This window comes from Ptychodera flava, chromosome 21 (assembly GCF_041260155.1).
Source record: "Ptychodera flava strain L36383 chromosome 21, AS_Pfla_20210202, whole genome shotgun sequence".
NCBI classification, from domain to species: domain Eukaryota; kingdom Metazoa; phylum Hemichordata; class Enteropneusta; family Ptychoderidae; genus Ptychodera; species Ptychodera flava.
The window spans coordinates 32850106-32877388 of record NC_091948.1 but is presented as its reverse complement, the minus strand read 5'-3'; the positions used below and the strand labels follow the sequence as shown (position 1 = coordinate 32877388).

Below are 27283 nucleotides of genomic sequence, written 5' to 3'. Positions count from 1 at the left end.
TTTTATTTTTCCCCCCAGGTATCAAACTTGGTACGTTGAATTTAATTTACCGTATTTGTGTTCATTAACCTGCCATTCAATGCACTTGTTTTCGTCATCGTGCTAGCTTAGGTAAATGTTCATTCTCTGTACACTGGCACCTAGGAACATTCCTGAATAGTCAACACCATCCACCCACACAAATGTCAATATATCTATGCTACACCACTCCTTATGACCTCCCACCCACGCATTTGCCACACACAGAGGATTTCTCTGTAAACCCTAGTTCATAGGGTCACCCGATTTCATTCTAGAATTTTCAGCTGAACAGCATTGTGGTATCCGACGTACCCTATATGTACATTGCCTGGTTTTAACAGTCAATATCTTCACCATTCTCATATAAGGCACATTTGTAACATATTCTCCTGATTATTATTTCACTTCATTACCAATATAACGACGGAAAATGGGAACGAATCAGAAACGTACACTTGCTGGCAGTCTTCCATATTAATGTAAGGTAGGTAAATTCTTTCTGAAACTCCTGCAATTTCTGACTATTAATGTTCTGTTTTACTGTTTGATAATCAATTTGACAGTGTTGTAACCACTTTGCCTTAGGTAAACGTGGTCCAATTTTGTCGCTCTAGACTTCATTATAGAGAATTGCTCATGAACAGTAGGTCAAAGAACAAGTACATCAATAAATTTGCATCCGAAAGATAACGGCCAAGCATTAAAATGGCGGACTGGGGAGTTGGTCGAAATTTTGTTCAAATTTTGAGAATACTATACTTTGCAATTAAGTCTAGTCGGTCGATCTGATTTATGTCAATATGTTAAGATTCACATCCAATATAATATTTTCAATTGTTGAAGCATAAATACCCCTATACGATTTATTTGAGTTTGCAAGTAAAACGATTACAATGTCCAACTAATGAACTCAACTTTGACTTGTGGTAGTTTAGTTTAACCTATGGAGGGTAAATGTTCCGTGAACACCAAGTTTGTCGCACTGAAAATCATTTAACAGGCACCCGTGAAAACAAACTTCTATAAATGCAATACCAAGACAGACTTGTCATGTCGTCAAGTGATCGGCCCCAGATTTGCAGAATTTGCTAGAATACCAAATGTTATGTAGGTCTTTCTCGCCCACCCATGACCTGAGTGGAGAACATTCTAAAGGTCATATATTTAAGGTCATTCTACTCCATGACCTTGAATGAAATTAGTCATGTTTAGAACTTTCTAGAAGGTCATGTTTGCTACATATGAAGATATTTTTTAAAAAGTAATTAGCATTTAATAGAAGTTCTAGATTGTTCTTATATGCTCTGGATGGAATCATTTTGTATAAAAACCGGATGGTACAAAGTTTGTTAGACTGTTAGGGATCACGTCGGCGTTTATTTCAAGAGTATTTCAGAACCTCAACACTCATGCTTGACTTGCTCTGTGAATTCTGCACGGTTAAGATCAACTTCAAGCCTGCAAGCCAAAGAAGGACTTCCTCACTAATCAATGTATGTACCTGCCAAAATATGTTTTTGGAAATTAATACCTGACGTTTATAAAGGTCGGAGAGACAAGTAGGCCTAACCACATTTTGCAGGTCAAAATAATGCCCATTGACAGCGATGTTGATAATGCAAACAAGGACATACAAGGAACAACTATGAAGTATGATGGGCCTTAGAACCCCCGTCTGAAGTATTCTAACTCTAGCCAGAAGAATCTGATATCAATAAAAATAATCATGAATGCAACCATGTGTTTTGTACAACTATGCATCTATCATTCAAGGACAACATGGCATTGGATCATGCGATTGTTGTCTATTTTCTGACTGAGTGTACACAGACCAGCCAATAGCATATGGAGATCAAAAATACATCTATATGCTATGAATCTACCAAGCCTGGGCCTCAGAAGAGATTTGGTCCTAGATGAGTGGACGATTCAAAGGACATCTTCGGTCCATCATTTGAATTGTTTGAATACCACACTTGATAAGGTTAACGTGTTCCTTAGAGGTAAACCTTGGGCCACCAAGTCTCCAACATGATGAACTCACGGACAGGCCCTGGCAACTCTTCACAATCAGGAGACACAATTATGCAATTTGGCTGAGTGAATTGGTCATTGTCGTCGCTATCCCGGGTAATCATATGGTGTCAGTGATAATGCACATACAGGCTAGAGGTTTTGGCGAAGTTTAATACAGACTACACTGTTACAATTCATTAAAGTTTCGATCGGATTCAAAATCACCATGTACGGCACCCAGTCACTTGGCGAAGGCATCACAGTAAATCCGCTCGACTAAATCCCCATCCTTAGAAAAGAATGGTTCAATAACCGAGCTAAGTTGTTACAATTTTTCTGAATATGACCCTTCTACAACCCGTACAGTTCATACAGGACTCGCACATATACTCGCTATCATACAACACACAAACTTTATTAAAGTAATTAATACATCGCATAACAAGGCGAAAGACAGGCTGGGGAACAATGTCGAGAAAGGGTCGGATGTCTACAACACGATGTCCACTCCTGTCATAGGGACTGGGCTTCTCACAGAAGCCAGGAGGTCATGTACATCTCTGTGTAAGTGCAATGCAAAGTGCGACATATTTCCCTGCCTAGAAAAAACATTACTTTCCAAATTTGCATATTGTCGTGACTTTTGTATTCGTCTTTTACTAAGTAAAGATAAATCAGAAAATAGCAAAGAGCAGGAAGATTGCTCCCATCCAAGTGTTGTCAAATCAGGATGAAACGTTCTTTCAACAACAAGTTTGAAGGTCCAAGCTTAACGTCCGGCCATTGCTAATGACTTCAGCAGTTACTAAAGCAATATATTACCCAAAAGGAGACAAGAAGTCACTTAAGGTCGGGAAACGATACAACTTCGTGGAGGGACCACTGTAGTTCCAAGTATCCATGTCAGTTATCACAACTGTATAAAGTAGAAAACAATAGAATGTTGATAGCAACATTCTTAAACCTACAGTTAGGTGTGAGATAATTGGTGACAAAATCTGTAAATTTTGTGAGTTGATGCAAATACAAATGTCTTTAACTAAAATGTCAGCTTTTGCTCAAAAAGTGTCGTGTGCATGCACCAAACCATTCATTAGTGTAAGTGTTGTTGTACTATCTATATTATTGGTATTAAGACAGGGGGAATATTCGGTATGATTGGAATCTGGAAGTACTTGTAAAAGGTACTCAACAGCAATATGTTGACATTAGGAACAATTTAAGGTGTGGAGTACAAGAATACATCAACACCATTATAAAATTCTTTCTTTTGGAGTATACTTTATTAGGAAACACTGTTGTGGTGGAGCTCAGGAGAAGGTGACACTGGTTGCATAAGAAGGCTTTGACTTCAAAGGACCAGACACTTACGTGATGTTTCAATGGCATAACCAGTGAGACCATAAGCAACTAACAACTGCTATTACTGCTCTCTGTCTCCCTTCGGGGAATATCTATGCGAGAGGACGTCGGGTTACAGAAACAGTGTAGAGGCTCATAGTCTTCAAAGATAAAACCATTTATTTCTTATACATGGATTTTACATACTGCCAGGTGTTGTCCCTTCTTTTGAGTCAAGTGCTGGTGATAGTAAAGACACCATACAATGTGTACGTACAGTGGTTATTTACATACAATAATTACCATTCCTTCGTACATGACTTTACCCTAGTAATGACGTATTTATGGCAAAGGCTCATATCAATGGCCAGGACCATATATAACAGAACAATTATTTACCTGTTCGATTTCTCATAGTCCGTATCATCATCGCACACAGTTAACAAGTCTGAATCTAATTATTGACTCTATGCTTCTGACTTTATGCTTCTCATACCAAAACCTGCACCTACTTCAAGTGTTTTGGACATCCGCCGATTTGTTGCCTAATTCAAGGGGCATTTGGTTATTCTTCTTTCTTTGGAGCACTGCATTCTCCGTTGTAAACTCAATTCAATGGTTGTATTATGATCAAACTTTTGTCGACTCTGCTGTATTTCATATGCTTACAGTTGAACTTTTTTTTGTTTTTCCTGCTTTTTAGATGATTTACTCGTTGACTCATGTTGGCCAGCTTTGAGGCACTCGGAATCTTCAAAGTATTGACTGCACGGGACTTTCAGAGTTTATTTCTCGTTAGAAAGGCTTCACAGGTGCCACTGCCGAAGATGCGCTTCTCTCATTGTCTAAATGTCTTGAGTTACTTGTTAGTCTTTCTGTCCTCCTTATCTGTCCGTTGTATTCCTCTCTTGTATTCTTTAAGAATATGGTTTTACACGTTATCGTTATAGGCATGGCTTCGATCTTACGATAGTAAAAGATAAAAATATGCATTCCATCATAAACATAAAAACAGCTCTTGCTGTTCAAAATGTACATGTCACAATAAATATTATTAAATCATTCTGACATCGTACAAATCCATCCCCATGTTCCTTCATGAGTGCTGACTACCTTTATTATTCTTTATATAATTCAAATATTTCTTGTTTTCGACCAAACTTTGTAAATATCGTCGTAAATCATAAGTAGCGTCTCAGTGAATTTGCTGCCCATATTTTGTGTCTGGTTTGTATACAAATCAACTTCTAATTGAGATCTTCTTGACCATCAGATGCATTTATTTATTTATTTATTTATTTATTTATTTATTACTCCAACATAGATATGATACTATTTAAAACCATATACATCTGCACTTACAGGAGGATTTTTGTAAAAACATTTAAAATATTGTTACAGAACAAAAAAGCCAGCTTAAAACAAATGACTCACAACCAGGACAAAACATACAATAAAAAACAAACGCTGTTAACTTTTCTTTCAAAGCTCGAAGCAGAAATATAAAAAATTGGCAGACATTGATCTATTATAAAGACTTTGAATGAGATTAAAAGGTAGATTGCTGGTAAATTTAACTATACCAAAAGTTTCATTTCAGTTATTAATTGGAAGTATTTAGGGTTACATCTTTGCTATAAAATTGACAGTGCCATTTGTGACATTCTCGCTCACCTTGACAATTAACACAATCTCATGAACTGGTAATCGGCAAAAAATAAACACTGTTTATTGCCAAAGGTTCTGGTTTTCAATCTAGCGATCACACACTTACCAGTGATCATTTTGCTCAGTTTCGTCAATAGAGTTGCAAACTTGTAGACTTGATTCACTTTTTTCGACCATCCCTATTCAAGCACAAGAACACTAGAGTTGATTGACCAAATCTGAATAGGACTGCCGCAGGACTGCCGACAAGGCAACTTGAGGCATAAATTATACCTTATTCTCATATCTTACGGTCAAATATTCAACGATCTGTAATTATCCCAACTGAAGTCAATCCAAGCGTGTTATTGACATAGGTTAAATCAGGTTGAATCTGGCTTGGGCACTTGGATTTCCTCTAGGATAGACGCAATCAAGCCCAAAGCGAGGGTAAATCATCAAATACAGCTACCGAAAACAATGACCTTGGAAGGCAAGAAACCACTTTTTACGACCAGGCAACAGATGTATCAATTTCTTCGGGCAATTGTAGATTCAAGTGAACATATCATGCACATGAGTCACTTTCTCTCACACTGATAAAAACACGTTGTCAAAGGAATCACTCAACCACACATCCTGGACTGCACTGCCTAAGGGGTCTTTTCTACCGAACAAACAAATTTCGGCTTAGAGAGCATTCGTATTTATAAGGGAAAGGGGGTCAACTTTTACAAAACTGTTTTTAGGGGGGTCAAATTTTACAATCAATGATTGGGGGCTCAAATCTTGCAAAGGTTTGTATGGAGTTATGGCAAAAAACAACACCATTGACCAAAAAGTATATCGAACAGAATATGAACATGGTTTTATTCTGTCTGAACAGGTGTCAACAAGCAGAAAAGAGCACTGCTATTCACAAAACTGAAATGTCCAAGTTAACCAAAATAAATAAATGCAATGCCATGTTCACGATACAACTTTTATAATTCTTTGAATACTGGGAAAATAGCTCAAATTTTTGAAATTTATGGTCTTATATGAAGTGTTTGCAAAAATGTTTGGACTTTGTAATTATATATGCTTACATTTAAACAAGAAATTTGATTTTTGAATTTCACTGAAATGTTGATTCACTATGTATAATGTTGTCTATGAGTAATCTATGAACAATTTTTTTCTAATATAGAACTAGCTAATAGACATTTGATAATTGATATTAATGTACTTGATTAGACATGGGTGGTTAATGTGTGCAAGAAATTTGATTTTTGAATTTCACTGAAATGTTAATTCACTATACATTGTGGTCTACAAGGAAACTATGAATAACTTGTTTCCAATACAAAACTAGCTAAATATGTGTATTTATAGACTCTTGATTATTGATATCAATGTACTTGATTATACTAGCGTGGTAACAAGTGCATGTGTGTGTGCAAGAAATTTGATTTTGGAAATTCTCTGAAATATTAATTCACTATACATTGTATTCTATGAGGAAACTAAGCTTATGAATAATTTTCTTATAATACAAAATTAGCTTAAACTATGCTTTCATAAATGCTTGACAATTGATATAAATATACATGCTAAGAATAGGGTGTTTTAAAGAGCAGATGTGAACAACAAAGTGATGTAGGAAACAAATAAATTTTCTTGAAATAGCCTACACACCATAAATATTGAAGTGGCTTGATATACCCAAGGTTTTGAATGTCTTTCAAAAACGATCTTATGACTAGTTTGATTTTCACATTTATTATAACTTACGGTCACGGCGTTCTATGTGCCTAAACAGCAAGGGAAGGCTTATAGCACGTTATTAACTGTGTCTTCATGTAACGTCAGTGCCAACTGCAGCAAAAAGTCGAATAGATGGGGGAATTCTGTGCCGAAAGAGTCAAGAACTTGTTACTGTTCGCTTGTTCGGTTGGCTATGTTTCGTCGATTTTCTTTATGAACTATTAAGAGGTACTAGGAATCTTCAAAGTACGTTTATACTGCGTAGACTATATTATATTAAATTATATTATATAGACCAGCTTGACAGGTGCCGTCTCCCGAGATAAGCTTCTCCCATTGTCTAAATGTCATTGGTTACTCGTTCGTCATTCTGTCCTTCTGCCCTGCCCGTTGTATTCCCCCTTCGTATTTCCTCCCTCGTATTGTTTAGAATAGGATTTAAACGTTATATTTAAGGCGTAGCTTTGATTATACAATAGATGTGAATTAAAGATAAAACAATACATCCAATAATAAACATCAATACAGATATTGATTTTAAATTTACATATCACAATTAATATTCAAATGTCACTGTGACACGTTGAAAACCCATCACGTGAAATTCTCATGTTTCTTACCTTCCTTATTCTAATATCATTCAAACATATGTTAATTTGCGTCCAAACTCCATACACATCCTCGTAAAACGTAATTAGCCTTTGTGTGCATTTGTAGCAAATATGGTTTGTATTCATATCGACTTGTGTCATTGAGATCTTCTTGTTTTAATCAATAATTTTGCTGGTCGTATGACCACTGGTGCATAAACCTTTGTGTGAGATAAAATATCTCGGTAACAAACTTCATAGGACTAACGAATAATCCTCGACTTAAACTTCTATTGAGCTAACCCATTTCTCAAAGACTGTTTTGATATCATACATCAAAGTTAAGTCACAGCGGCCATTGACTCCGTATTAATGGAACACCAAATGCGACATTAACAAGTACAACAACAAACGTCAATTCAAAAAAGTTTTTTTTTTCATATACATTGACAAAAGACAACGGCATATGTTTGTATCATAGCAGAATACGCATAGTTGTTAATTAAAATATCAGATCATCAATTCTAGTTTATTAGCTACTATAGACTATAGTCTATAGAAGCTATTGGGATGGGTATCCGTCCGGCGTCCGTTGTCAGTCTGTATGTATGTATGTATGTATGTATGTATGTATGTATGTATGTATGTATGTCCGTTTGTGAGGCGTCCGTCCACTCAAATATCTTGAGAACCGCAGTACTTACTGGTTTGATATTTGTTGTGTAGATGAAAAATATGATTTTGAGAAACGACTTTTTTCAATTTTTTGATATTGTTGAAAATAGGCAAATTAATGCCAAAAAAGGTGTTTTTGGTAAAAAATCTTCTTCTTCATAACCGCTGGTCAGACAGCTTTGTTATTTGGTATACAGGTCCCTAGGGGTAACCCAACTTAGATTTGTTCAAATTGTGATGAAATATGCAAATATGTATTTTTAAGGAATTTTTTTGTCATTTTGGTCAAAATTTGACTTACATTGTATGTAATTCTTGTACTGTATAAACCCTATCAATTCACCCAGAAAAAAATAATTAATATGATTTTAAATAATTGAATTAATTAGGAAATCATCAAAGCCAAAATAATTTTAGTGTAGATTATCAGAAAGTTCAACTTTTTTTGACAGTTCATAGTGAAATGCTTACCATCTTGGAGATTAAAACATGTAAAGCAACTTTCCTGAATCCAACTTTGACATATTCTGAACCGTCATTTATTGTGCCCTGTATGTTATCTAAAAGAAATTGCTCAAAATAGTCAATAGAGATAGAGATAGAGAAAGTTCTAATTTCCATTTATGGTTGACTTGGTAAGGATAAAATAAAATTACTTTTTGAGGAAAAAAAATAGAGTGGTCAATTAAAAGAGTGGTCAAAGTGATAGGGTTTTTATGGTAAAGCTGGGCTGTAAGATTCCTCATGTGCTATTTATAGCAATTATGCAATCTGTGTAAACAGTGCAATGAAAGCTACATGATTCCTTATAATGCTTTTGATGACCTTGAACTTCTTAAGTTTCAAACATTTGTCTCTTCAGTGTGCTTTCTCTGAGTATGTACAGTCTCAACTTATTCAACAGAACTCACTTACAATGTTAATCAAAGATATCCACCTTCTTCATCAATACATGTGTCACAAAAGGTTATTCTCTACATAATACAGCAGAGCTCTGTCAACTGTTGAGTTGCTTGTTCTTTCAAAACCGCTGGTCAGACAGCTTTAATATTTGGTTTATAAGTCCCTAGGATGACCTAAGTGAGATAATTTCATACAGTCAGGAAACACTTAATTTTGTATCCATGTCTATAGTAGCTTCAGGGACTTTGGCCCTACGTTTTGCATATGGTATGAGCTAAGAGCAGATTGATTTGATGCGTCATCCAGGGAAACACCAAAAACAAGGACAACTGATGAATGCCTTGACAGTCACTGTCAACACCAGATGTTTTAATTACATACAAAAATAAGTATAGTCTATCCTGTTGTTATGACAGAAAGGAGAGTGCAAATGAAATGAGCGATTCCTTTGGCAACAAAATGACTTAATAACAAACAACTACAACAGTTGCTTTAAGGTAAGGTACTGGGTTTACAATAATGGGCCTGCAGAAAATTATAAACGGTGTAAAGACAAGACTTAGTATACTTTACTGAGCACAGCGTAGCACCCGGCAATTTATACTCCACTTTACTAGTTGAAGCACATAAAGGGTGTAAAGACAAGACTTAGTCCAAAGTTGCATGTCAACAGATGACCCAGAAAGTCTCACTGGCTAACAACTATTATGGGATTAAATTCACGTCTGATTCACTATGCTGCGAGGTATCTAGAGCTGAATCCATTCTAGGAGAGTCTAACATTATATCTACATGGTCATTAGTATAATTATACAACAATGAGAGAGTTAGGTAACACAGAATACATAATTACGTTTTACTGTGATAAAAAATAACCTGCTTTCAGTGACCTGATTGACATAACTTTCTTGAGTTACCATCGTCAACGGACAGTGACCACACCATCGCACTGTCATTGATTGTTTTCGAACGTGTTCAATGACAAGTAAATTGTAGTTCGCATGATCACCTCAAAAGCTGTTTTGATATTTATGATTGAGTGCATCACTCATGTCGATTGTGTGGCGAACAAAGTAAGGGAAAATAAAGCACTAAAGTATTTACAAGTGTTAAACATTATTTCATTGTTGTGTTTTTTATAATCAAATTGTAAAGGACTCGGCAAAAAAGAAATGCAAGAAACCCCAAATGAGGAGTTTGGGTAGAACATTTCCTTCATCAGAATCCTGTGTTATTAAACTCTACAACTTATATTTTGAATTTTGACATCGTTTAAAATGTGTAGCAAGGAGTGGCATTGCATTCGAATACTTGCTCATTTTAGAAAAAGAAATGTGTCACCACGTATGATATGTATTCTGTGTTAATACTTAACTCTCCCACGATGAAATTTAGCCTGTCCTCATGTTCAAAGTGGGGAAGCTGGTAATCGTGGCTTTGTCCCAGTCTATCACATCAATTTGTTATGTCCGTATAGCCAAAGAAAAGGGATACGCTCTGTAGGAGATCCGGAATTTCTCTGGTAGCAATATGTTGCACCTTGAACCTATTCCAATGACTAACAGTGGAAACATTTTACAATCAAACGTAAAATAGCGGGATAAGCTCAGGCCAATTTTAAGACCAAAACGTCAGTTGTTAGTAGTTGTTAAAAGTAAACGGACAGTGACATTTGTGAAAAATTATGACTACAAAAAGTAAACAGGAATTGTGAAAAATGAAATTACTTTTTGTGCAAATCTTGTGAGAATTATAATCTGTACTGTTAAAATATGCTTCAACAGAACTGTATATTTTATGTAATAGGCGAAGATTCGAACGCCGTTCCCAGACTAATGCCCAAGAACTTCGAATGCATATTGCGCTATTGTGTCATCATCTCCAAAAAGTGGAGTTTTATATCTCTGATCTCATACAACAAAAATGAATTAAAAATAATAGAAACTCGTCCGATCATATTCATCTAAAAAATATAAATACTGATATTATATAATCTTTCTGTGATAATATATTTACATACTTACTATGTACTATAAAAATTTCAGTGGCGTTACATGTAATTATATTACCATGCCCTGCCCGTCGCATTTTGATTGGTCGAGCTGAACCACGTGACTGACCACAAATACACAGTAATGGTTTGCTTACATGCCCGTGAATATGAATAATAAGATTAACAACTCAAAGTATCGTAACTTTACAGCTCGAACGTAAATCATAATCAATCACAAAATAAAATGGGAGCACTTGTAGGTCAAGTTGAGATACTTTTTTCTGAAAACATCTCCGGATTTGCCAATTTTTTACAGTGCGCGTGACAGTGCGTCGCGTATTGCTCAGTTTCTGGGGCCCAGTTGTCGTTCGCTCCTGAAATTTTCGGAAATTTTGACGGTTTTCTTGGGTTCGCTGTAATATAATGGTTATAACAGACTCCGCTCTGACCATTAACGTTTATTTGTGGGCGCGGGCTCGAGGAAAGTCGGCAAGCCTAGCCCGTTAATTTTTGGCTTTCCTCTCGCCCTTGCCCACAAATAAACGTTAATGGTCAGCGCGTCGCCCGTTATTTCTATAATATCTCTACAACATACCAGTGTCATGGTTCGTGTGTTTTGGAAAACAACTTACAGTAGAATGGGTTGCCCTCATTTTCCCTAAGTATACATCCGGTAGTCCACCAGGTGGCATATCGAAAATAACCTAGGATATATTTGACTTCAATATGGAAATTCGAACAGATGAGAATAGACTCTGCATCGATCAGTGTAAAATTACGAACGGCGAAGATCGAGTGAAATGGGCCTTATACATTGTCAAGTAAAACAGCAGTAACACGACCCTTCAAGGCTATCATTACTTAATAGAGATACTGAAATGTTAAAAAACAGCAGAACGAAAGATCAGCACTTCATCTGCCTTAAGAAATTGTAATATATTAGTATAGGCCTAAATTCAGCGCCCTTTCAACTTGACCGCACTATCTGACCAAGGCTTTTAATAAAAAGTAAAAACATGTAGTTCAAATTAAATCTTCTGAAAATGTGTCTGAAGGCCATTACAGAGTGTTTCACGTCCCAACATTTACCGTTTACCGGCTGTCAAGTGACAAGTAGTCATATTTATATACCGTGTAACGCCTTCCTCATCCCCTCCCTCGTGATTTCGGATATTTAAAGTTGACCTATAGGAATAACCCACTTGACCGATAGTAACGATTACCAACAGATCTTACTTTCTGTGATTCTCTTTAAAGCCTTTTTTCACACTACGAATATTGAAGTAACAATCTGTACGTTATTATAAACGACCTGAGGTTGACGTTGACCTAAGCATCAAGTTGAAAGATCATCTCATCCTGTTTTGACAATATTTCCTATCCTTTAATATTTTCCGACGTATTCGTATTTAGGGGACCTAATAAAAGCTTTACCAGTCATTCATTCATAATAATATGTAGACTTATAACTGTTCAAGTCGTAGACTTTCTCGATAGAAGTAGAGAGAGTACAGCTGAGCAATGGGTAGAGATTTAGAAGCTTAGTTTTTACCGTTTATGTTCAGTAATATTGATGCTCACGATCGACATCTCTTTACTATGAGCATTGCGAGCCTAGACAGGTAACTCGACTCAAAGACCATGCTAAAAGGTCCTGCCAATAGCGCGTGTTAAAACATGTCTGTAAAGTTTGAGACGCAGAACCATTCAGTACTTTTGCAATAGTAACTCTCTGAGCCATTTACTGAATATCGACCTACTCAGACGTTCCAGTCTGAGCTAAAAGAAATGGATTAACTGTGTATAAATATTAATTGCATAAGTCCCAGTCCCAACATTTACCGTTTACTTATTGCTTTGAACTTCAAAACAGTACAACAGCAATGCATGCTGGACTATGCTAGACTACACGGGAGAAAATTCCCCGATTATTGCATGTCCTGATCGGGAAACAACCTTGAGATGTTGTATTTTATTTCAGTTGTCCCGATTAAAAATTTCACTATAATATATTTCGATCGAAAGATTTTGTCCCATATGCTTAAATGTTTGAAAATTGTTCATATCCCGGAGATGACTTTGACGTAAAACTGGTAAGCTTACAAATGGAGTTGATCCACGCAGCTAGTCGGCTCAGTCACAATCAGGGTGCTCTAGAGTGTTTCACTTTTGTCAAAATTTCATCTTGTAGACATATATCTAAATTTACTAAATTCACAAAGCTTAAGGTTTGGTACATATTTGCTTGAAAAGTTGTGAACCAAACTTTCTCAGTATTTCCATGGCAACCAGTTCTTTATTGTGTTGACACACCGTCACGGACACTACAAAATATTATGAGTTGATGGAGAAATAACATAGTAGACTATACAACATTTGTACAAATATTCTTTTTAAAAGTTTAACCAGAAAATATATACATCTGTTGTAGAAAATAAGGTGAATGTATCAGGATTTTACCCAGCTTTGCATGATTTCTGCAAAATGATTTGTTACGAAAAAAAAAATTTTTCATTTTTTTCTCCCCATGAGCTTATGATTCCTCTAGTTTACAGATTTGCCCTTTAGTACATTTAAATTATTTTTTACTGCAATTGTTGAAGTCTTTAGAAAACATTAATAGTATTTGCAGCAAAATTTTGCTCATTTTTTGTTAGTTTTCTAGTCATTTTTGTAGTATGGTAAAAGCGTCACGGACACTACACATTCAGGAATATGTGTGTGAAATAAACTATTGTTTATTATAACCAGTAAACCTGTAAAAACAGTAAAATTATGACAAGAATTGATTACAAACAAATCAAAAACATATTATTAAGGAAGTTTGACATAAAGAATATTTGTAGTACTGGTATTTTTCAATAACCAGAAAATTTTATCAGAAATACAACACTGAATGCAAAAATTCTTGAGATAACTGGTATGTAGACAATGATAACTGGTATGTAGAAAATGCTAAACAATACAAAACTGTCCTATTAACACTATAAAGTGAACAATAAATGATTTACTGAACATTTGGTTTCCAACATATTATTGTGATCTGTATTTCAGTAGCGTCACGGACACTACACATTTGAATAATTAAAGGGGCAACTTCTTTACCAGTTTTAACAGACGATATTAAACACAAATTCTCTATATCAGAAGTCTAATTAAAGTCATGAAGAGTATAATATAATACTCTCTTGCCACTCATAGTGATATTTGTAGGTGACTTGAGTATTTTAAGTATCTTGCATCTATTGTGTATAAGGGGGAAAGAGGTTGCAAAGCTGACTATTTATGGTGGTACTGCAGTAGTGTGGGCTCCATTACGGATCTTTGTCAATAGTGATGTATATAAGGGGAGGATTTATGTCCCGTAATGTTATTTTTCTCTTTTATCCCCTTGTTTGCATTATAAGGTTGTATTATTTGTGTTTGATAAAATTTCAGTCTTGTGTTGTTTGTTTATGGAAAGCTATGGCGAGACATAGTCGGATCTAGCATGTGGTGTCTTTTGAATGCTGTGATCCTGTGTCAGATATTTTGATTTTTATATGCTTGTTCTTGTTGTCGTTTTCATGTGTTATTGGCTTAAAAATAAAGCCAATATTTCCATATTTTTATCTTGTGTTGAGATTTTTTGTGAATTTTGTTTTTGATTTTTTGACAAGTGTGTCTTTTATGTTTTGTTTCTTTTGTAGGCTGTTATTGGGGGTTCAGGGAAAAGGGTTTTTAATGTTTCGTCCTTTTCAAGTTCCTCCCAATATTTTGCAAGACTTTCTTTCAAGTCTTTTGTTTTAGTTTATGGCCTATATGTTGTTGTGAAGATTAGATTATTTGTTGTTTCCTTCTTTATTTTTCTTGTACTTTTTGTTGAGTTCAATTCCTGTGTTTGATTTCTGTTGTAATTCTAGTTATTTCTTTTTCCGTGTATTCTCTGTAAATTAATTTGCTTGTAAAGAAATCAACTATCTCCTTGAAATCGTTTGGGTCATTGGATGTACAGAAGTATCTGAGAATTTCACCTTCAATTAGTCCTTTAAAATTTGATTTGGGTAACATGATTCTCTGTCCAGGTATTGGAATGTTCCAATTAGTTTTGTGTGGGTTTTAATATCCAAAATATTTTCTTGGTTGTGCCTTGGGCCCTTCAAAATTTTGACGTCGAGAAATGTTATTTTTTTCTAGTGATTTCTTAACTGTAAATTTAAATGTGGGTGCATTTTGTTTATTCTATAGCTAAACTCTGCCAGTTGGTTTTGTGTTCCAGTAAAAATTATGAAAATGTCATTTCTGAATCTTTTCCAAAAGTGAATCACATTTTGGTATTCAGAGATGATTTCCATTTCCAGTTTATGAAATGCAATCATGGCAATCCCAAGCAATGCATTTCAGCCCATTAAACAGCCACATATTTGGCGGTAGAGTTCATTGTTGAATAGCCCAAAGACTTGAAAGAAAGTCTTGCAAAATACTGGCAGGAACTTGAAAAGGACGAAACATTAAAAATCCTTTTCCCAAACCACCCAATAATAACCCACAAAAAGAAACAAGAACATAAAAGACACACTTGTCAAAACAAAGTTCACAAAAAGAGACAAAACGTTAACAATAATCTCAACACAAGATAAAAATATAGAAATATTGATGTTATTTGAAGCCAATAACACGTGAAAACATCAACAAGTATAACAAAAACAACAAAATATCTGACCCAACAACTTAGAAAGACAGAACTTTGCGACTGAGGAGAAACCACACACTTGGGTTTCCAAACAGATTTCAGGATCACAGCATTCAATAGACATCACATGATAGATCCGACTATGTCTCACCATAGCTTTCCCTTAACAACCAACACACGATTGAAATTTCATCAAACACTAATAATACAGCCTTATAATGCAAACAAAGGGTTAAAACAGAAAAGTAATTTGAAGGGACATAAACCCTCCCCTTATATGCATCACTGTTGACAGAGATCTGTACTGGGGCTAACACTACTGCAGCATCATCATAAATAGTCAGATTTGCAACCACTTTCCCCCCTTATATAATTCAAAAACACATTTTCTTTTGTTTTTAAAAGATTTATTATGGTCTATGAAGTTTACTTCAGATGTCAGGTGAATTTAAATGTAAATGCAGTAAAAACTGGTTAACCACTTGTTAGGTGTAGTGTCCGTGACATGAAGCCAGTTGCAAATGGAAAGTGGTTTAATGTGAAAGTAAATTAGTTTGTTCAGTGTTATGCCTTAATTTCACTATAAATAACATTTCTATCTTAAAGTTATATTGGGAAATAACTGATAACACTATTTCTGTTCCTTTTTTAAACCCCTATACCGTTATTTCATAGGACAGTTTTTTAACATTACAATCTTAAAAGGTAGAAAAAACATCTTTCACTGGTTTAATATATTTCATTTGATGTCTTACTCAAAAACTAAGTTACTCTCTTATAAAAATGTAACTTCAGCTGGTAAACAATAGAATTACCAGCTTAAATCACTGTAACAAGTAATGTATGGATTTGGTGTCACGGACACTACGGCTGTCACGGACACTACATTTGGCCCCTTTTTGATATACTGAAACAATACAAGTGGTAAATGGATTATATTTTTATAACACATAAGGAAGGCAAACAGGGCCACTTTGGCTAATGACATCAGATCTCTACTATCTGAATATGGCTGAAAGTTATGAGGGTGTCACGGACACTACAAAATTTTGGGACAAAAAATGTGGGCAACTATCATGATTTGTCATTCATAATCAATACGTTGACCCTATAAACATTTAGTACCAACTAATCACAGTTGGTCTTCCAATCAAATAGATGTTTTAGGAAACATTCTAGGGTAATGTTTTCCAAGTGATAATAGAGAGATAAATCAATGCTGTTGTCAAAATATAAAAAGCGTAACGACACAAAAATTTCACTTGTTATCACGCCATTTCCATTCAAATCCATGTCTTCAGATGAAATAACTTGCAAAAGAAAGAAGGAATGCTATATGATACTTTAAATATTCTGAATAATCGAAAAAAATAATCTAACAGTTTCAAAAAGTGAGTTTACAAAATGTGCTTTTCAGATGAAACAGCGTAACGCCCATTTTGACCCATTTTTAGGGTACTTTTTTCACTGCTCAGCTCAAAATCATCACAAAAACTCCATTTTTTCGATGGGGCCTGTTTGGTTCTACTGGTTGTTTCATATTAAGAACAATCTTTCATTAAATTTTGCTCAACATTTTTTATATTAGAGCGTAACATGTCGAAATCTGTCTAGAGCACCCTGATTGTGACTGACCCGAGTACACATTTCATGTAAGCGACAATTCACTGCATGTCTTGTCCACAGATGATATCAGCAAAGTTAGATAAATATGCAAAGAAAGTAATTGAGAACTTTTTCAGAACAATATAGACATTAGTCGGAGCAGATCTCAACTGTCTCGTCTATGAGTAGGCCCCTAAACCTACTCTCATATTTGATTATGAACAGGCAGGAACTTTAATGCGCCTGTGTCTACTAAAGTTCGAAGAACTATTCCGTCAAAGTAGTCTCCGTATCGGGAGAATTTCTCCTTATCTAGTATGGGGGTCATTTTCTCCCGAAGAGGAGAAATGTCCTTATCGGGAGATTTCCTCCCATTTGGTTTGGTGTGCCTTCAAATCAATACTGTAAAGCCCGAAGCACACAGTTGCTAAATTTGACCAAATTAGATATTGTGTACCTGTTGAAAAATGATAGGAAAATATTGCATGTCTCGCTTTTTCACTACTCCGGTACGATGTCTCCCACACCGAATCTGTTGACTGCCCCCTTGTACGATCTCATGTTAGTCCCTTAGGGACCGTTCAGTTTTTACAGCCGGGGGGGGGGCCGGCAAAATCCAGGGGGGGGGGGTCATCATAATTTTGGAATCCGCAAAGGGGGGGTCATCACTTTTTCACTGGTAGGAAAGGGGGGGTCACCACATTTTCAAAAACATAATACCTACAATAAAGTTCACTTTATGCCATGGCCATGATCGACCCTCTTTACCGGCGGGCCGCCCTCGGCGGCCCATACAATAAATATACTTTATGTATTACCCATGACCCTCTTAACGGGCAGACGCCTTTGCGGCCCACTCCAATTAGGGTTACCTCATGCAATGGCCATGATCGACCCTCTTTACCGGCGGGCCGCCTGCGGCGGCCCACTACAATAAATTGACTTTATTGTAATACCCCATGACCATCTTAACGGCCGGACGCCTTCAGCGGCCCTGTTCAGTAAAGTTTACTTCGTGCAATGGCCATGATCGACCCTCTTTTACCAGCGGGCCACCTTGGTTGCCCACTAGAATAAAAGTTGACTTTACGTAATGGCCCATGACCCTCTTAACCGGAGGGCTGCCTTTGGCGAACCACTCCAATAAAGTTTACTTCATACAATGTCCATGGACATAAGTTGTCTATGGAAATGAAGTTAAAAATTGCCTTACAGTCGTCCTAATTAACAGACGTTTGCATGGATGTGGCTGAGAAGTTTGTGCACTGGCATCTCTGCTACAGAATAAAGTGCGCCGCGTACCGGAGTTCAAATCCAAACCGTGCGGGTAAATTTGACATATGGGTTTTGGTTATTTTTCGGAGGGGGGGGGGGTCATCAAATTTTTTCGTCTGACAAAGGGGGGGGTCATCATTTTTTTCGCGAAAAATGCAGGGGGGTCATATTTTTTTGAAACACCGGCGACAAGATTTGCCGGCCCCCCCCCCAGGCCCGTTAAAAAACGAAACGGTCCTTACGTCTTCCGTTATTGTACATGTACGCGTATGATACAGACGTCGTTACAGAGGTCACGGGGTCACATTACGTACACAGCATTTACCGACGTAAGCCTGTGCGTCTAGTGAAGTCTACGCGCGGGGATTACTGAAAATTGACGCCTTGCACTCCCACTGAAGGAATCTGTTGGAAATGATCACAAGTTTGTATATGATCTAGATTATAAAACTAAGGCTTGGACCTTCGAGGAACGTGTAAGTAGCCAGATTTTCTATTAAAAAAGCACAGTTACACTTGAGGTGGTTTTCATTACAGAGCAGCAGCCATGCATCATCGGACTTTGAACCTTCGCCATGGTTAATAGGCTACGAGTGAACTGCTGGCAAAATGGCTCGCATAAAGACCGTCGGGTGACGATTCAGAGGAGTTTTTCTCTTGTTTACAACATCGTAAGAATCTTACCCATGGATACTAACAGATTATAAATTATCTCAAGTTAAATCAAAGACAGTGGATTAAATATACCATTCAAGTAGACTGTTTACAAAATGTTGCAATCTTTGCCGCGCTGGAGGTACTGTGTCGGTACGACGGTAGCAGCAACCGTTATGGTTATTGCGTGATACTCGGAGCTAAGAATTAGAAACAGTTTTTGCCGTGTAATCAGTTATACCGCAGTCAAATAATGTCCCTGACCGCCACCATGATAGATCCCTGTATAATAACACTTTAAATGATTGTCTATTGAACACTTTCAGCGAGATTGTTCAGTAAATCTGCTATCGATTCCTTGGCCATTGTTGTCAACGGGGGATCTCCCGCATGTAAATGCAATACGTCACCGTGTCGAACTTCCTAAACGCATTATATAAAGCAATGAAAGCCGGGATGCGGCGTCGCTCCTATCGTTCGTAAAATTGACCCATACAAAACAAGATCCAAATCTTATTGCTTTCCCTTCATAGTAACTAGAACACAAAATCAGCGAAATCCCCCGAATTTCCACGAAGTGTATGTGTTTCCACGAAGTGTAGGATATCCCCTGCAGCTCTGCTGACCGATCAGAGAGCTGTGTAGTCCTTGACACGATGACCGAATCTTCCAGAACAGGCACTTGTGACCTGTGTATCTGTGGTTGCACAGACAGTAGTCTAGACGGAGATGTCTATGGTGTATGCCATGCACTCTCGATACACGCTGTGCAGTGTGAAAAGAGTGACGGATATCATGGCAGTTTGTTTCTCTTCTCCAGACTGGACAACTCAGTTGTAATATCCCTTCACCTGCCAGACAGTGTCATTTCCCCATCTGCCCAGTGAGTAAAAAGCGGTATTGTGCCAAATCCATATGTATTGTCACCCACTTGGCTTGGTATGTTACAGCAACTTTAATTTGTAAAATCATGTTTACAGTAGTTCAGCTGCTCTGTCTTCAGGGACCTTAAAATCTTCAAGGCACCACATGGGACATGTTATCACTAAGTTTTAACTTGACCTAACGGTGAAATATGAACTTGGCAGGTAATTATTGTTGTTCCGCCATCTCTTACATGGGTATAGGCATCATAGTAGTTTTTGGATGGCGTAACTACCGTGCACCCATACACAAATGAATCTGCTGTCCTGGGGGCTTGGATCAGGGATAGCAAGACAGTGAAGATGTAATTAGACTAGGGAATTACATGTAGTTCACATTGTCACTGGTGAATACAAGTGCACTTCTCCATTTTACCATGAAAACAGCAGTCTGTCAAACTAAGCATCAGCACAGGTCTGCATATTCTGTGTATACATGTAAATCAAACCATACTATGATCAAACCTTTGGCAAGGCTTTCAGGACACTTCATACTCTGTGTACTCATGGTTACATACGTACAAAAATGACAGTTGTTTAATATTTTAATCTAGAACCTCTTAGTAGCTTTTATCACCCCCCCCAAAAAAAAACAAACAAACAAACAAAAAACAAAACAGATCAAACCTACATATTACGGCTGTTCTGCCAGTGTATGATCATGTCAAGAGAAAAGTCGAGGTAGAGGGGAGAGTCTTTTTAGATCAAATGTCAGATGAAACCTGCAGGGATGAAACGATGGACCTGCAATAGCAATTAAAACAACTTTACTGAAAACACTGGTGAACACTGTAGAAAAGATCAGAGTTATAATCCACGTTACATCATTGTTCATTGAACTGTATTAAGTGATTTCATTATTATATTTGTAAATTATATCTGGTTTTCTGTTTATAGCAAATTGATATGGGCCATTGATAAGTTACTTTTTAAATATGTTCTGTCAATCCTGCAGTTTGATGCAGTCAAAGTAAGCTTTATGCCTCGGGTCTGTATTTACAGTAACTTTATTTTTCTTAATAACAACATAGGTGCCATCTCTGTAGGTACACTTGATGATGAATATTAAAAGAAAGTTACTTGTAACCATAATTTAATGATAGTTATGTTATGACACAGAAATTGCCACTTGCTATCTGAAACCACATCTGTGACATACCAGTACTAGAAGAGCATCTCTTAACCTTTCAATGAAGTTACCATGATGCACTTTATATCCACACACCTTGTTGTTATGTGTTCAATATTATAAGTTAATACCCATGGCAATAGGAAATATCCATTTCCTGTGATCATTGCAGATATATTGTAGTAGAAGAATAAGCCCAGTTCACCATTTCCTGCCGTGTTCATCTGTCACTATCAGTTCAAATAGGTCAAAACCCATGAAGGTGCAAAATTTGTCGTGTACAAGCAAATACAAACATGTGTTTGCATACAGTAAACCTAATGTGCATCAATCAAATCGTCAATCTCTCTGAGAGACTGACAAATCAATGTCTGGCTATTAACACGTACAATACATTACATGTGAACATCATGCTGATGCTGTGATACCAAATTTTTGTCCAAATTTGACTACTGTATGTGCACCAGGAAAAGACAGTTGAACAGAGTGATATGGAATTTGCAGTCAAATTATTCTCAACCGGTACATGAGGTCTAATGACCATTCCATGAGCCTCTTGTGTAGAGACATTATGAAAATTAACTTTTTTGCAGACATGATCTAGCAAGAAAACTAGTAAATAATTCAATAATACTCTTACAAAGATGGGCACACTGTATTTCATTTTCACAAAACTGTAGATAGAGTTGGTTGTTTGAATTGACGTGGAAAAGAACTGTAACATCAAAATTATTATATTCAATGGAGGAAAGCCAAGTTTTGACACTTCACCATAAAAATGTACAGCTGAACATAAGGCATAATGTCACTACACTAGAGGCTCATGGGAATGATATGTTAGACTACTTGCTGGTTGAGAACTATTTTTGTGCATAGCATTTCACTCTGTTCAACTGTTTTCCTGGTGCACATAATTCAAATTTTGGACATAAAATTTGGTATACTCATCAGATAGATATTGAAGGTCATTTATCAGAAATACTCTCATTGTAAGGTATCCGTCTCTCTCCAAAATAACGCATGTAGATCTTCAATCCCTGCAAATAGGCTAGCTGCTAGTGATTGATTCTGTGAGTATGTGTGCATCCTCAGTCATTTCTCAGACATCTGGGAATCAATTTCATTCAAAGGGGTCACAATGATCCACAAATGTGCATGAACTTAATTCACAATATGATCCTGTATGGGCACTTAATGGCTTTTCTAACTTGTATTACTACTTTTTTATATCAAGAGCCATTACTTCAGATTATTTCATTATTTCAGACATTCATGATTTCAATTTAATCATGACTTGGCTGGTCACATCAAATTTGTTACAAATACAGTGCCCGGTTTCAATCCAGTCTGGTGTATGAGTAGCCATCGTTGTGAATGTTTTCATATGTGAAGCTTTTAGTCAGACATGATTCCTGAACTCCTTTCTTGCACAAGGACAGTATGGTAGTATGACCCACAGTCTTGTATACAATACATGTCAACCTGTTTTTCAGTATGATCAAACAAGAACCATTTCAAAGCAAGTGCCACTTAGACATTAATTTTTAGTCCTTTGGGCCTTTGGCCCAAAGTACTAATGTGATGACGCGGCCTCTGTTGTTGCATACAGTGGGCCGTATGCTGTGGACGCAGGTATCTCAGAAACGCTTCAGTAACTTTTTCTGAAATTTGGTCTGGTGGTCACTTTGGCATGTATCTCAAACGGTCTTTTTTCTTTTTTTGATTGAATCATTTTAAAGTCACTTTTTAGCTTTTTTGTGAAAACACTATTTTCAATTTTTCCTCAAAACCACTGATTTGATTATTGTGATATTTGGCATGGGTGTTCGTATAGTTGAAATGCCGTCAGAAATGTTCAAAATTTGGTGATACATGCCTTGTATTATTTTTAAACAATATTTTTATCCATTTTTATTTTATATTTACTTGATTTTGACTCGCTTTCGTTAAAGCTACCGTCTGCGCATGCGCACAACTCTAGGACAAAATCTGAGTTGAAGAATCGAATCGGACGCCATCTTGTTTCTCGGTCTGGGCACATTTTTTACTTTTTGAACGTTTCACTGTGTATTTCAATATGTTCTATAGTTATGAAGTTGACAGTGATGCACTTTTGCGGCTGTCGTGTATTTTTTGGTACGAAAGGCGCCTTTGATCGACTGAAGAATGATGGTACCGGCAGGCATATCAGTTCTACTGAGGAAGTAATCCACTGGCCCGCATAGGTCAGGGACTCACTTAAGGGAGAACCACTTGATTTCGGGGGGGGGGGGGTATGGAGGATTTTGAGAAAAAAAAATTGTCACCAGGTGAAATAAAAGAAAAAATAAGCCTGTAATGGCTTGAGAAAAAAAATTCTCATAACAGACAGAAATAAAAAAGGAATTGTCATAATGCAGTTGAAATGAGCAAAATTTTGGAAACTTCATTCTCATGTGTTCTTTGCTAGCATGCTGCCATAGGCAGCGCAAATGTTTTTACCACAAGCAATTCTCATGTGTTTTTTTTTCCCAGCACTTATGATATAAGCATTCACTACTTTACACCTCAGTGCACTCGATGTTTTCCTTCCCTTTTCTGACCCAAGAAATCATGTTTCAGGATTTCTGTTGCAATATCTCAATGGTACAGGCAATATCTAGATGGGACTATTTGACTTCTGTACATTGTGAAAATTTAAAACACAAGACAGGAGTCAATAAACTAGTGTAAAAACCAATATATTATTCTCTCAACATAAATATGTTAGAAAGATTACAAGTTGTCAAAGAAAAATTGAGGAACAACAAATATAATGAAATACAATGTGTGAGCCTTGTTTCTCTGACCACAAAAGATAACATCTCCCTGAGAACTTAAAAGGAATTGACTGTTATAAAGAAAAGCAGGTATAGTACTGATCACTGTTGATTTGCCAAAAAAGTGTTCTATAATTTAAAGTTGTATATATACTAGACTTTCCATTTTGTTTTCATTCGTTGGAATGTAAAATGAATATATAAAACCATCCTGTGATATGTGAAACACTGGCTTAAATTTGAAAAATTGCACTGCTACTCCATTTGATAAAAAAAATTGATGCAGGTGTGACAGTTGAAATTAAAAAATGCTGTCTCTCTGACAAAAAAGTTCCCATACCCACTTCCTGCATACCCCCCCGAAATCAAATGGGTCTCCCCTTAATATGCGCATGCGCATATAACAAGTTAGCGTTGTTTTGCAAGGACCAGCTCCTGGCAAGGACTTTGAAAAATCAAACCGACGCTGTCTTGTTTCTCAGTCTTGTGCGATTTTGACGTTTTGAAGCTTTTAGCGTTTATTTGATGATATTTTGTAAATATGAAGTTCACAGTGATTGTATTTTTGTTGCTGTCATGTATTTTTTTGGCACGAAACGCTCCTTCGTTATCCGAATCATGCTTTAGCGAGGCAATCCCACCGCGGCCCGTTAGTAATAGCTGGGTGAGAGCGAGGGAATTCGCTCTGTCCTTCTACCTCCATGTCATAACAAACTAGCGTCGTTTTATGTTGATGTACTGTCCTTTCGACACAGCGATAACTTTAAGTTTTCTGTTGCTTATTTTGGGTAATTTCGACAGTTGTGCATTGATTTTGACATCATTGTTGAAGACAGTGTGTGCTTTCGACTGTCGACAGTCCTCGTGCCTTCTTTTGACCGGATCCGGAGTCACTTGCGGTAGTAATCCAACGTAGGCGATCGAGCGCCGAAGGCGCAAGGTCGAGTGCCGAAGGCACGAGCTTGTATAAATACCGAAAGCTACGCGAGACCAAGCAGTACAAGCGCACTGGCGAGAGTCTATGTGTGCTTTTGTTGACCGATTTACGCGCACTTCAGAATCACGGCATAATCCGACATGGTAATTTGGCATGTTCATTTATTTTATTTATGAACGTCTGAATCAAAGGAATACTGAAAATCCGTACTGGTATAAACGTCATTTCTCTCGATGTATCAGATCAGGCATGGCATCCACCATAATCTTCTAAATTATTGCAACGTAAAACCACGAACATAAAGTATTATTGATATGTAGTTGTTAATTTTCATAGTTTTATTAGCTACTGTAGACTATAGTCTATAGAAGCTATTGGGATTGGTATCCGTCCGGCGTCCGTCGTCAGTCTGTATGTATGTATGTATGTATGTATGTATGTCCGTTTGTGAGGCGTCCGTCCACTCAAATATCTTGAGAACCGCAGTACTTACTGATTTGACTATTTGTTGTGAAAAATAGGATTTTGAGAAACTATTTTTTTTAATTTTTTGATATTGTTGAAAATAGGCAAATTAATGCCAAAAAAGGCGTTTTTGGTAAAAAATCTTCTTCTAATCGCTGGTCAGACAGCTTTGTTATTTGGTATACAGGTCCCTAGGGATAACCCAACTTAGATTTGTTCAAATTGTGATGAAATATGCAAAGGTGTATTTTTAAGGAATTTTTTTGTCATTTTTGGTCAAAATTTGACTTACATTGTATGTAATTCTTGTACTGTATAAACCCTAACAATTCACCCAGAAAAAAATAATTAATATGATTGTAAATAATTGAATTAATTGGGAAATCATCAAAGCCAAAATAATTTTAGTGTAGAATTATCAGAAAGTTCAACTTTTTTTGACAGTTCATAGTGAAATGCTTACCGTCTTGGAGGATTAAAACATGTAAAGGCAACTTTCCTGAATCCCAACTTTGACATATTCTGAACCGTCATTTATTGTGCCCTGTATGTTATCTAAAAGAAATTGCTCATAATAGTTTGTCATGATAGGGTGGTCAAATAAATAGAGATAGAGAAAGTTCTAATTTCCATTTATGGTTGACTTGGTAAGGATAAAATAAAATTACTCTTTGAGGAAAAAAATAGAGTGGTCAATTAAAAGAGTGGTCAAAGTGATAGGGTTTTTATGGTAAAGCTGGGCTGTAAGATTCCTCATGTGCTATTTATAGCAATTATGCAATCTGTGTAAACAGTGCAATGAAAGTGTTACATGATTCCTTATAATGCTTTTGATGACCTTGAACTTCTTAAGTTTCAAACATTTATCTCTTCAGTGTGCTTTCTCTGAGTACCTACAGTCTCAACTTATTCAACAGAACGTACTTACAATGTTAATTTGAAAGTTAAAATGTGCTTTGTTAATAGGATGGAAATACTGATAAGATAACGAGCTTAAGATTCTTTATACCTGACAGAACTAGCCGTTTTATATACATAAGGTCTTGTTTCGACACAGCATTTACAACGTTGTGAACGCCGTTGTTATGGTAAACAACGACGAAAACCACGTGTGAGAACAGTTAACGACGGTGCTGCGACGGCGTCGATCTACGGCGTCGAATTTCGTCAGACCTGCAACGGCGCGCCGACGCAAATTGTGTGTCAGAACGGTTAACGACGGTGTAAACGCCCTCTCGCGACGACTTTTGTCCAAAACATTACCTCTGACCTATCAGCTCGAGTGCACAGTACGCATAGCTGGACTCGACACGAACCATGGAAGACAACAGATCTCTCGCTCCCATGTATAAAGTGTGAAAGAGGCTGCCCACCTAACTATCCAAAATGTTTTTGTGTCGAGTTTGTGTTTGATTCGTTTCAAAATGTGTTCCTACATTCTTATCCGATTGTTTGTGTTAATAAAAATGTTTGTTTCGCCTCGGATATTTGTAGGGAAGTTTGGATTAGTGTGTACGGTAATCTTTTGTTTGTGTGGGGAAAGCTTATGGCGAGACGCAGCCGGACCTATGGTGTTACAAAGTTGATAGAGTGGCCCTTTGACGCTAGCGTTTCGAAACCCGAGTGTGGTTTCTCATCAGTCGCAGTGTAGATTCTTTCCTTTGTTTGGTTTGTGAAAAATTATTTTAATGGGTTTTAGTGATCTTGCTCATCGAATAGCGAGGCAAGAATATCAATGTTTGGGTCTCGTTGTGAGTCCATTTATGCATTCCTGAGGCGACGATTGAACTGTTGAATCCGTCTGGATCGCATATGAAGGTGAAAATACAGGAGACACGCCGCTACAGTTGCGTCCTGGACATCCGCCATTGTTGTTTATATCCAACCTGTACT

At 36.8% G+C, this 27283-nt stretch overlaps 1 protein-coding gene across 2 annotated transcripts in view; it reads left to right on the top strand.

The window, feature by feature from the left end:
• Positions 1-283: 283 nt before the first annotated feature.
• The window catches only part of LOC139122056 (serine-rich adhesin for platelets-like), a 51260-nt gene continuing 24260 nt past the window's right edge, over positions 284-27283 (top strand). The window contains exon 1 of one of the 2 annotated variants that reach the window (XM_070687433.1): positions 284-505. The gene's annotated coding sequence lies outside the window, so the exon portion shown is untranslated. Of the gene's footprint in view, positions 506-18793; positions 18961-27283 lie in introns of those variants that run through there. The other variant, XM_070687432.1, reaches the window with a different exon arrangement.